Raw genomic sequence first — 11,239 nt, 5'->3', positions numbered from 1 at the left:
TTTTTGACTTTTTGTATGTGTGTGCAAAGCATTGTGAAAATATCTCAAATAATAAAGTTATTGTAGAGCTGTGAAATCGCTTCAATCATTTGTAATAACCCTGTAGTTTTAAGTTCTAGGGGACTGACGACCTCAGAGGTTAAGTCCCACAGTGCTCAGAGCCATTTGAACCATTTGCCTTTATTTACACGTCTAGTTGCGTAGGACCAAAGTGAGGAGCAAAAGTCCAATGTCATCGAACGTGTCAGTACATGAAATTACAACATAAAACTAATCATAGATAAAATAAAAGGTTTATGAACCCAAAAAATGTCAAGCTGTGAGTTTAAGTAAACGCAATCAAGAATACAACCTAGGAATCAGCATAATTTTTCAAGTAACTCGACAGAATAGAAGGAATGACCCATGAGGATACTCTTCAGTTTCGATTTGAAAGCGCGTGAATTACTGCTAAGATTTTTGAATTATTGTGGCAGCTTATTGAAAATGGACGCAGCAGTATACAGTACACCTCTCTGCACAAGAGTTAAGAAAGTGCGATACAAATGCAGATTGGATTTCTGCCTAGTATTAACTGTGTGAGAGCTGCTAATTCTTGGGAATAAGCTGATATTGTTAACAAAAAACGACAGTAAAAAATGTACATATTGACATGCTGATACCTCCCCTTAGAAAACTTATGAATGACTGTGCTGGTAAACTTCTACGTTATTTGGTAGAAAGACAGCTGAGAAAAACTGAACGTACTCGGTTTTCTCTTTACTTATTCTTATCAACACTAAACTGACACGCAATATTTTTTAGCGCAACGCAATCTGACTTTCAATAATCCCAACAAAAGAATGGCCCTGACTAACAATAACCTACACCTTTCATGAATCACTTACCTCACAAAAATCTTCGTTACTCGAACTACTGCAATACAGCGAGCGCCAATACTGCCAGCTAAATAAAAGATTCTAACTACTGAAGGCACTAACTACTGATGGCGGACACACGTTCAGATCGTCCGCTCACACTAACTTCTCTAAACTCCACCATCTCCCCCCCCCCCCCCCCCCCCACATCCACCACTGCTAGCGGCTCACCTCCAACTGCGCAACGCTACGCGCTGTTAACAGCCAACCGTCCAACACTACAATGGCGAATATTCCGACAATGAGTCCAACCAGCCACAGACTGCACACAGCACAGTCACTGATTTTCATACAGAGCGCTACGCGGCGTCACCAACGTAAAAACCTAAACAGCCTACTTACAAGGCCAATGTCTGGATACGGAGACAAGAGAACAGAGGCAGACAAGACGTTCGCGAATTTACACCAGTTATTTCCTGAACTGCCCGTTTCTAAGCCGAAAATATCGTTTTAGAATGGGTAGAGCTACCCGAAAGTGTAATACCATACGGCATAAAGGAATGAAAATAAGCAAAGTAGACTAATTTTCGTGTCGAATGATCACTCACTTCAGATACCGTTCGAATTGTAAAAATGGCAGCATTGAGTCTTTGAACAACGTCCTGAACGTGGGCTTTATCTCAGAACCTAGAAATTTGAACTGTTCAGTTTCACTAATCATATGCCCGTTCTATGAAGTACTGTACTTAATAGCGCCTACGAGGATTCCGCACATAACTTCCCAATGTGGAATTGTAATTAAAGCGCGGACGACTTTGTTTTCCGTTAGTTCCATTTTGAACTTCGAGTAACCCTCGGCAGCTGCACGTGAAACAATAGGTTCCCCATGCAGATGCCGAGAAAAATTACCGCTTCTCCTGTTCTTACGACCACTATCACAGTCCAGTACGTCCAAATCCTCCACTGCAAAGTAGTAAAAGTATCTAATATTACGAGGTGCATTCAAGTTCTAAAGCCTCCGATTTTTTTCTCCGGTCTGGAAAGAGATAGAAACATGCGCATTGTTTTAAAATGAGGCCGCGTTCATTGTCAATACGTCCCAGAGATGGCAGCACCGTACGGCAGTTGGAATTTTACCGCCAGCGGCGAGAATGAGAACTGTTTTAAATACTTAAAATGGCGACGTTTTCCTTACTTGAACAGCGTGCAATCATTCGTTTTCTGAATTTGCGTGGTGTGAAACCAATTGAAATTCATCGACAGTTGAAGGAGACATGTGGAGACGGAGTTATGGATGTGTCGAAAGTGTGTTCGTGGGTGCGACAGTTTAATGAAGGCAGAACATCGTGTGACAACAAACCGAACCAACCTTGGGCTCGCACAAGCCGGTCTGATGACACGATCGAGAAAGTGGAGAGAATTGTTTTGGGGGATCGCCGAATGACTGTTGAACAGATCGCCTCCAGAGTTGGCATTTCTGTGGGTTCTGTGGACACAATCCTGCACGACGACCTAAAAATGCAAAAAGTGTCATCCAGGTGGGTGCCACGAATGCTGATGGACGACCACACGGCTGCCCGTGTGGCACGTTGCCGAGCAATGTTGACGCGCAGTGACAGCACGAATGGGACTTTCTTTTCGTCGGTTGTGACAATGGATGAGACGTGGATGCCATTTTTCAATCCAGAAACAAAGCGCCAGTCAGCTCAATGGAAGCACACAGATTCACCGCCACCAAAAAATTTCCGGTAACCGCCAGTGCTGAAAAAATGATGGTGTCCACGTTCTGGGACAGCGAGGGCGTAATCCTTACCCATTGCGTTCCAAAGGGCACTACGGTAACAGGTGCATCCTACGAAAATGTTTTGAAGAACAAATTCCTTCCTGCACTGCAACAAAAACGTCCGGGAAGGGCTGCGAGTGTGCTGTTTCACCGAGACAACGCACCCGCACATCGAGCTAACGTTACGCAACAGTTTCTTCGTGATAACAACTTTGAAGTGATTCCTCGTGCTCCCTACTCACCTGACCTGGCTCCTAGTGACTTTTGGCTTTTTCCAACAATGAAAGACACTCTCCGTGGCCGCACATTCACCAGCCGTGCTGCTATTGCCTCAGCGATTTTCCAGTGGTCAAAACAGACTGCTAAAGAAGCCTTCGCCGCTGCCATGGAATCATGGCGTCAGCGTTCTGAAAAATGCGTATGTCTGCAGGGTGATTACGTCGAGTCCGCCGCTCGTGGTCTCGCGGTAGCGTTCTCGCTTCCCGAGCACGGGGTCCCGGGTTCGATTCCCGGCGGGGTCAGGGATTTTCACCTGCCTCGAGATGACTGGGTGTTTGTGTTGTCCTCATCATTTCATCATCATCCAGGAAAGTGGCGAAATTGGACTGAGCAAAGATTGGATAATTGTACGGGCGCTGATAACCACGCAGTTGAGCGCCCCACAAACCAAACATCATCATCATCATCATGATTACGTCGAGAAGTAACGCCAGTTTCATCGATTTCGGGTGAGTAGTTAGTTAGAAAAAAAGTTGGCGGCCTTAGAACTTGAATGCACCTCGTATATACGAAGTTCTTATGTACACCTTACAACCTTTTCTAGAAATTTATTTGCAATCTTACATTTTCGTTTGCCTTTCTTCTTCGCGCCTTTAATGAAAATATTAATGAATAAACTATATTGAGCATTATTAATACTGTGTGCCGCACCGAGACTCGAACTCTGGACCTTTGCCTTTCGCGGGCAAGTGCTCTACCAACTGAGATACCCAAGCACGACTCACGCCCCGTGCTCACAGCTTTACTTCTGCCAGTATCTTGTCTCCTACCTTCCAAACTTTACAGAAGCTCTCCTGCGAACCTTGCAGAACTAGCACTCCTGAAAGAAAGGATACTGCGGAGACATGGCTTAGCCACATCCTGCGGAACGTTTCCAGAATGACGTTATTCACTCTGCAGCGGAGTGTGCGCTGATATGAAACTTCCTGGCAGATTAATACTGTGTGCCCGACCGAGACTCGAACTCGGGTCTTTTGCCTTTCGCGGGCAAGTGCTCTACCATCTGAGCTACCGAAGCACGACTCACGTCCGGTACTCACAGCTTTACGTCTGCCCCCAGGCTGTCTCCGCTATATCCTTTCTTTCAGGAGTGCTAGTTCTGCATGGTTCGCAGGAGAGCTTCTGTAAAGTTTGGAAGGTAGGAGGCGAGGTACTGGCAGAAGTAAAGCTGTGAGTACCGGGCGTGAGTCGTGCTTGGGTAGCTCAGTCGGTAGAGCACTTGCCCGCGAAAGGCAAAGGTCCCGAGTTCGAGTCTCGGTCCGACACACAGTTTTAATCTGCCAGGAAGTTTCATATCAGCGCACACTCCGCTGCAGGGTGAAAATCTCATTCTATATTGAGCATTATTTCGCTTTACTTGGCAGTGTAAGTAACGTAGAAATTGAAAACAAAAAATGTTTTGGTAAAGGGATTCGGCACCACGAACCCAGATTACTCTGCTGTATCCAATGGGCCAATCGCTGGCTGGAAACTAGACTACCTTAAAAGGCTGATACCTCCGCCTGACTAGCGCCAAAAATACTATCTTGTCTCCGTGGTTGGCCATGTGGAGCTCCTCGCTGTGTCACTTTCATTTTTGGCAAGTGCTGCACATACCTTAAATTTCAACGAAATCGGAGGTGCAAGCCAAATAGATGTCGATAAAATTACTGCTTTCCCTGTTCTTACGATGACTATGACACACTTGCGTGTGGTCCCCTTGTTAAGTATATCCAAGCCTCATTATCAAGAAAGGAAGCCGCCATAATTTCGCAGCTGAGATGTGATTGGAATTCCAGACGCGATTATGTAACTGCATGACTCGGCGATCCGCCGGTCGGCGTGGTCGAGCGGTTCTAGACGCTTCTGTCAAGAACCGCGTGACCGCTACGGTCACAGGTTCGAATCCTGCCTCGGGCATGGATGTGTGTGCTGTTCTTAGGTTAGTTAGGTTTAAGTAGTTGTAATGGAATAATGACCTTATATGTTAAGTCCCATAGGCCCAGAGTCATTTGAACCATTTCACTCCGCGATCGGTCAATATGCTACTTTGGCGTTGGTGTACACGCTGTAGGCACAGTTTTATTGAACACGTGAAACTTATTCGCAGCTGGGAATACGAGCGGTCATGGCGACAACGGAAATTTCTGACAAACCGGGACTCGAACTCGGATTTCCCGCTTTACGCGAGCGGTCGCCTTTACCGTTTCGGCTAACCTTGCACGGCTCAAGGCCAGGTCCGAACTTTCACATGTCGTCGTTCTTGCGTCACCACCTGTACTCCCATACACATTATGTAATTCCCGTACAAATGGTTCAAATGGCTCTGAGCACTATGCGACTTAACTTCTAAGGTCATCAGTCGCCTAGAACTTATAACTAATTAAACCTAACTAACCTAAGGACATCACACACATCCATCCCCGAGGCAGGATTCGAACCTGCGACCGTAGCGGTCGCGCAGTTCCAGACTGAAGCGCCTTTAACCGCACGGCCACACCGGCCGGCTTCCCGTACGGGGAAGAACATTTTAATTGAAAGTTGCTGCCTCATATCGGCGGATAAATGCGATATTGCATTGCTGTTTTGTTTGTAAGTACGATGCAACGTTCCTTCGGACATGCATGCGTGGTTGTTCGTATTCGTAACAGTGAATAAATTTCATGTACACTACTAACCATTAAAATTGCTACACCACGAAGATGACGTGCTACAGACGCGAAATTTAACCGACAGGAAGAAGATGCTGTGATATGCAAATGATTAGCTTCTCAGAGCATTCACACAAGGTTGGCGCCGGTGGCGACACCTACAACGTGCTGACATGAAAAAAGTTTCTAGCCGATTTTTCATAGACAAACTGCAGTTCACCGGCGTTGCCTGGTGAAACGTTGCTGTGATGCCTCGCGTAAGGAGGAGAAATGCGTACCATCACGTTTCCGACTTTGGTAAAGGTCGGACTGCAGCCTATCGCGATTCCGATTTATCGTATCACGGCATTGCTGCTCGCGTTGGTCGAGATCCAATGACTGTTAGCAGAATATGGAATCGGTGGGTTCAGGAGGGTAATGCGGAACGCCGTGCTGGATCCCAACGGCCTCGTATCACTAGCAGTCGAGATGACACGTATCTTATCCGCACGGCTGTAACGAATCGTGCAGCCACGTCTCGATCCCTGAATCAACAGATGGGGACGTTTGCAAGACAACAACCATCTGCACGAACAGTTCGACGACGTTTGCAGCAGCACGGACTATCAGCTCGGAGACCGTGGCTGCGGTTACCCTCGACGCTGCATCACAGACAGGAGCGCCTGCGGTGGTGTACTCGACGACGAACCTGCGTGCACGAATGGCAAAATGTAATGTTTTCGGATGAATCTAGATTCTGTTTACAGCATCACGATGGTCACATCCGTGTTTGGCGACATCTCGGTGAACGCTCATTGGAAGCGTGTATTCGTCATTGCCATACTGGCGTATCACCCGGCGTGATGGTATGGGGTGCCATTGGTTACACGTCTCGGTCACCTCTTGTTCGCATTGACGGCACTTTGAACAGTGGACGTTCCATTTCAGATGTGTTACGACCCGTGGCTCTATTTTTCATTCGATCCCTGCAAAACCCTACATTTCAGCAGCATAATGCACGGCCGCATGTTGCAGGTCTCTACGGGCCTTTATGGATACAAAAAATGTTCGACTGCTGCCCTGGCCAGCACATTCTCCAGATGTCTCACCAACTGGAAACGTCTGGTCAATGGTGGCCGAGCAACTGGCTCGTCACAATACGCCAGTCACTACTCTCGATGAACTGTGGTATCGTGTTGAAGCTGCATGGGCAGCTGTACCTGTACACGTCATCTGAGATCTGATTGACTCAATGGCCAGGCGTATCAAGGCCGTTATTACGGCTAGAGGTGGTTGTTGTGGGTACTGATTTCTCAGGATCGATGCACCCAAACTGCGTCAAAATGTAAAGTCTGTTCTAGTATAATGTATTTGTCCAATGAATACCCGTTTGAAATGGTTCAAATGGCTCTGAGCACTATGGGACATAACATCTATGGCCATCAGTCCCCTAGAACTTAGAACTACTTAAACCTAACTAACCTAAGGACAGCACACAACACCCAGCCATCACGAGGCAGAGAAAATCCCTGACCCCGCCGGGAATCGAACTCGGGAACCCGGGCGTGGGAAGCGAGAACGCTACCGCACGACCACGAGATGCGAATACCCGTTTATCGTCTGCATTTCTTCTTGGTCTAGCAATTTTAATAGCCAGTAGTGTATTTCGTAACGGCTGTTAAGACATCAGGGAATAGGCAGCCAGATTGGAATCCATCCAGGAAATAACTGAGGACGAAGTAGGCAGTATTTCCTACTCCGAGATGGAACTTTGGAACACGAGAGAAATTCATGGCGTGCCGTATCAAACCAGTCAGAAGACTACTGAGAGAAAAGAGAGAGAGAGAGAGAGAGAGAGAGAGAGAGAGAAAAGCCTGGAATTTCCGCAGTGCCTGTTGCCTAGGACTTAACAAAACAGGCGCTGCAATGTCATATCGCTGTTTTATGACCATGGTCGTACACTGAATCGGTCAGGAAGGAACAGCTGTTTCCACACAGAGCGCTGGTCTGCTGGTGGGTGGGTAAACACTTTGTACTGTCGTCACACGGAGAACGCAGATGCCCGCTCTACTGTAGGCGGAAGTACGCACTGAGGGAGGTAAGCTGTTGGCGTTACGGATTGGGGCAACAGCTGGCGCTCCCACGGAGATCATGCTAATTAGCTGCAAAGCACTGTAGAGAAACCACAAAAGTCAACAGCCGCGCGTCACGCAGAACGTGGAACAAACAACGCATGTGTAGCGACAGGAAAATTGTCCGAAAACGATAACACGGAAAATAAAGCGAAGTCGGCGGTTTTTGCCGAAATAACGTGAAATCTGCGATTTTTACGAGACATCACGAAAATTTGTAATCTTCTTCATAAAAATTGCATTAGTCTGACGGAGGTTTAGTAAGAATCGTAACTGATGGTTGTTGAATGTTAAAACTGCACTCTTCTCAAGACTTTGGTTCGTGTATAATCTTAAACTGAAAGGTTATTTTCCGCGTACTGAACTTTGAAGCTTGGCGAAAACACCGCCGACATTAGCGAACATAACACGGAATCTAAATAAAAAGAAAACCGAATTTGGCAAAAAGATATTAAATTTGACAAAAAAATCACGGAATCAGACGCAAAACACCGAATTTGGCAAAAAAACACCAAATTTGGTAAATAAATATACTGAATTTGGCAAAAAAATAACTGAACTAGGCAAAAAAAGTAACAACGGATTTGGTAAAAAATAACATCCAGTTTGGATGAAAAGTTACACAGGATTTGAGGAAAAAATAGCACCGAATTTGCCAAAACATAACTCCGATTTCAGCAAGAAACAAACAATTTGGCAAAAATAATGCTGAATTTGGCCAAAAATAATACCATGTTTGGCAAAAAATAATACCAAGTTTGGCAAAAATAACACCAGATTTTTTAAAAAACACCGCTCGTCACAGAATTTGGCAAAAAAGTCACCAATTATAGATAAAAAATTTTAAAAAGAATAACGGTAAAGTCACCAAATTTGGCAAAAAAGTCACCAATTTTATCTAAAAAAAATTTGCAGATGATGCCCTCATTTATCGTCTTGTAAAGTCATCAGATGTCCAGAACGAATCTGTATGATGCGAAAAGTGGCAATTGAACCTGAATAAAGAAAAGTGTGAAGTTATTCACATGGGTACTAAAAGAAATCCATTTCAAATACACAATAAGGCACACAAACCTGAAGGCTTTAAATTAGCTATTACTATTATAAGAGGCCTAAATTCGATCACAAAGATAATGTTGTGGGTAGAGCAAACGAAAGACTGCGATTCATTGGCAGAACACTTAGAAGGTGCAACAAATCTACTGAAGATTCTGCTTACACCACGCTTGTCCGCCCTATTCTGGAGTATTGCTGTGGAATGTGGTATCCGCATCAGGCGGGACTGACGGATGACATCGAAAAAGTACAAAGAAGGGCAGCTCGTTTTGCATTATCGTGAAATAGGTGAGATTGTGCCACAGACATGATACGTGATTGGAGTGGCAATCATTAAAACAAAGGCGTTTTTCGTTGCGACGGGATCTTCTCATGGAATTTCAATCAACAGTTTTTTCCTCCGACTGTGGAAACATTCTGTTGGCACCCTCGTACATAGGGAGAAATGATGATCAAGATAAAATAAGAGAAATCAGGGCTCTCACAGAAAAATTTAAGTGCTCGTTTTTCCCGCCCGCAGTTCGAGAGTGGAACGGTAGAGAAACAGCTTGAAGGTGGTTCATTGAACCCTCTGCCAGGCACTTTATTGTGAATAGCAGAGTAATCACGTAGATGTAGATGTAGATGCAGTGACGACTATCGGCCGAGGATGACGTGGCGGTCGGATGGTTCAGATGGGCCTTCCGAGGCGCGGTTGGAGAGAGTTAGATATATTTTTCGGGGGCTCAGACACCAAACAAATAAAACAAAGACGTTTTTTATTTTAAAAATCTGTCATGCAGGCTCTTAGGCTGTAGCGGACGGCTCTCTTTGCAAAGTATCGCACACTGCTTGCAGACCACGCACAGCCCTCCATGAGGATCATGTTTCCCGACGACAGTGGTATTTTTCAGCAAGACAACGCGTCATGTCACTAGGCCGGAGCGTGATGGAGCGGTTAGAGGAACACAGTGGCTGATTCGAACTGACGTACTGGCAGCACCATTTCGCCAGATCTGAACACGATCGAACACATCTAGGATGTGATTGAATGTAGCTCCAAAGCACATCGGCCCCCTCCCCGGAATCTATGCGAATTGGAACACGTATTATGTTCGAGTATAATGACTTTTCTGGAGACTAGAAATCTACTCTGTAGGAATCAGCACGGATTTCGAAAAAGACGATCGTGTGAAAGCCAGCTCGCGCTATACGTCCACGAGACTCAGAGGGCCATAGACAGGCGTTCGATACAGTTCCCCACAGTCGTTTAATGAACAAAGTAAGAGCATATAGACTATCAGACCAATTGTGTGATTGGATTGAAGAGTTCCTACATAACAGAACGCAGCATGTCATTCTCAATGGAGAGAAGTCTTCCGAAGTGAGAGTGATTTCAGGTGTGCCGCAGGGGAGTGTCATAGGACCGATGCTATTCACAATATACATACATGACCTTGTGGATGACATCGGAAATTCACTGAGGCTTTTTGCGGATGATGCTGTGGTATATCGAGAGGTTGTAACAATGGAAATTTGTACTGAAATGCAGGAGGATCTGCAGCGAATTAACGCATGGTGCAGGGAATGGCAATTGAATCTCAATGTACACAAGTGTAATGTGCTGCGAATACATAGAAAGAAAGATCCCTTATCATTTAGCTACAATGTAGCAGGTCAGCACCTGGAAGCAGTTAATTCCATAAATTATCTGGGAGTACGCATTAGGAGTGATTTAAAATGGAATGATCATATAAAACTGATCGTCGGTAAAGCAGATGCCAGACTGAGATTCATTGGAACAATCCTAAGGAAATGCAATCCGAAAACAAAGGAAGTAGGTTACAGTACGCTTGTTCGCCCACTGCTCGAATACTGCTCAGCAGTGTGGGATCCGTACCAGATAGGGTTGATAGAAGATATAGAGAAGATCCAACGGAGAGCAGCGCGCTTCGTTACAGGATCATTTAGTAATCGCGAAAGCGTTACGGAGATGATAGATAAACACCAGTGGAAGACTCTGCAAGAGAGACGCTCAGTAGCTCGGTACGGACTTTTGTTGAAGTTTCGAGAACATACCTTCACCGAGGAGTCAAGCAGTATATTGAAACTTCCTGGCAGATTAAAACTGTGTGCCCGACCGAGACTCGAACTCGGGACCTTTGCCTTTCGCGGACAAGTGCTCTAACATCTGAGCTACCGAAGCATGACTCAAGCCCGGTACTCACAGCTTTACTTCTGCCAGTATCTCGTCTCCTATCTTCCAAACTTTCATGACTGCTACTTCTGCAAGGTTCGCAGGAGAGCTTCTGTAAAGTTAGGAAGGTAGGAGACGAGATACTGGCAGAAGTAACGTTGTGAGTACCGGGCGTGAGTCGTGCTTCGGTAGCTCAGATGGTAGAGCACTTGCCCGCGAAAGGCAAAGGTCGCGAGTTCGAGTCTCGGGCGGGCACACAGTTTTAATCTGCCAGGAAGTTTCATATCAGCGCACACTCCGCTGCAGAGTGAAAATCTCAAGCAGTATATCGCTCCCTCCTACGTATA

Source organism: Schistocerca cancellata, chromosome 11 (assembly GCF_023864275.1).
Source record: "Schistocerca cancellata isolate TAMUIC-IGC-003103 chromosome 11, iqSchCanc2.1, whole genome shotgun sequence".
Taxonomy (NCBI): domain Eukaryota; kingdom Metazoa; phylum Arthropoda; class Insecta; order Orthoptera; family Acrididae; genus Schistocerca; species Schistocerca cancellata.
This window is presented reverse-complemented; position numbering follows the sequence as displayed.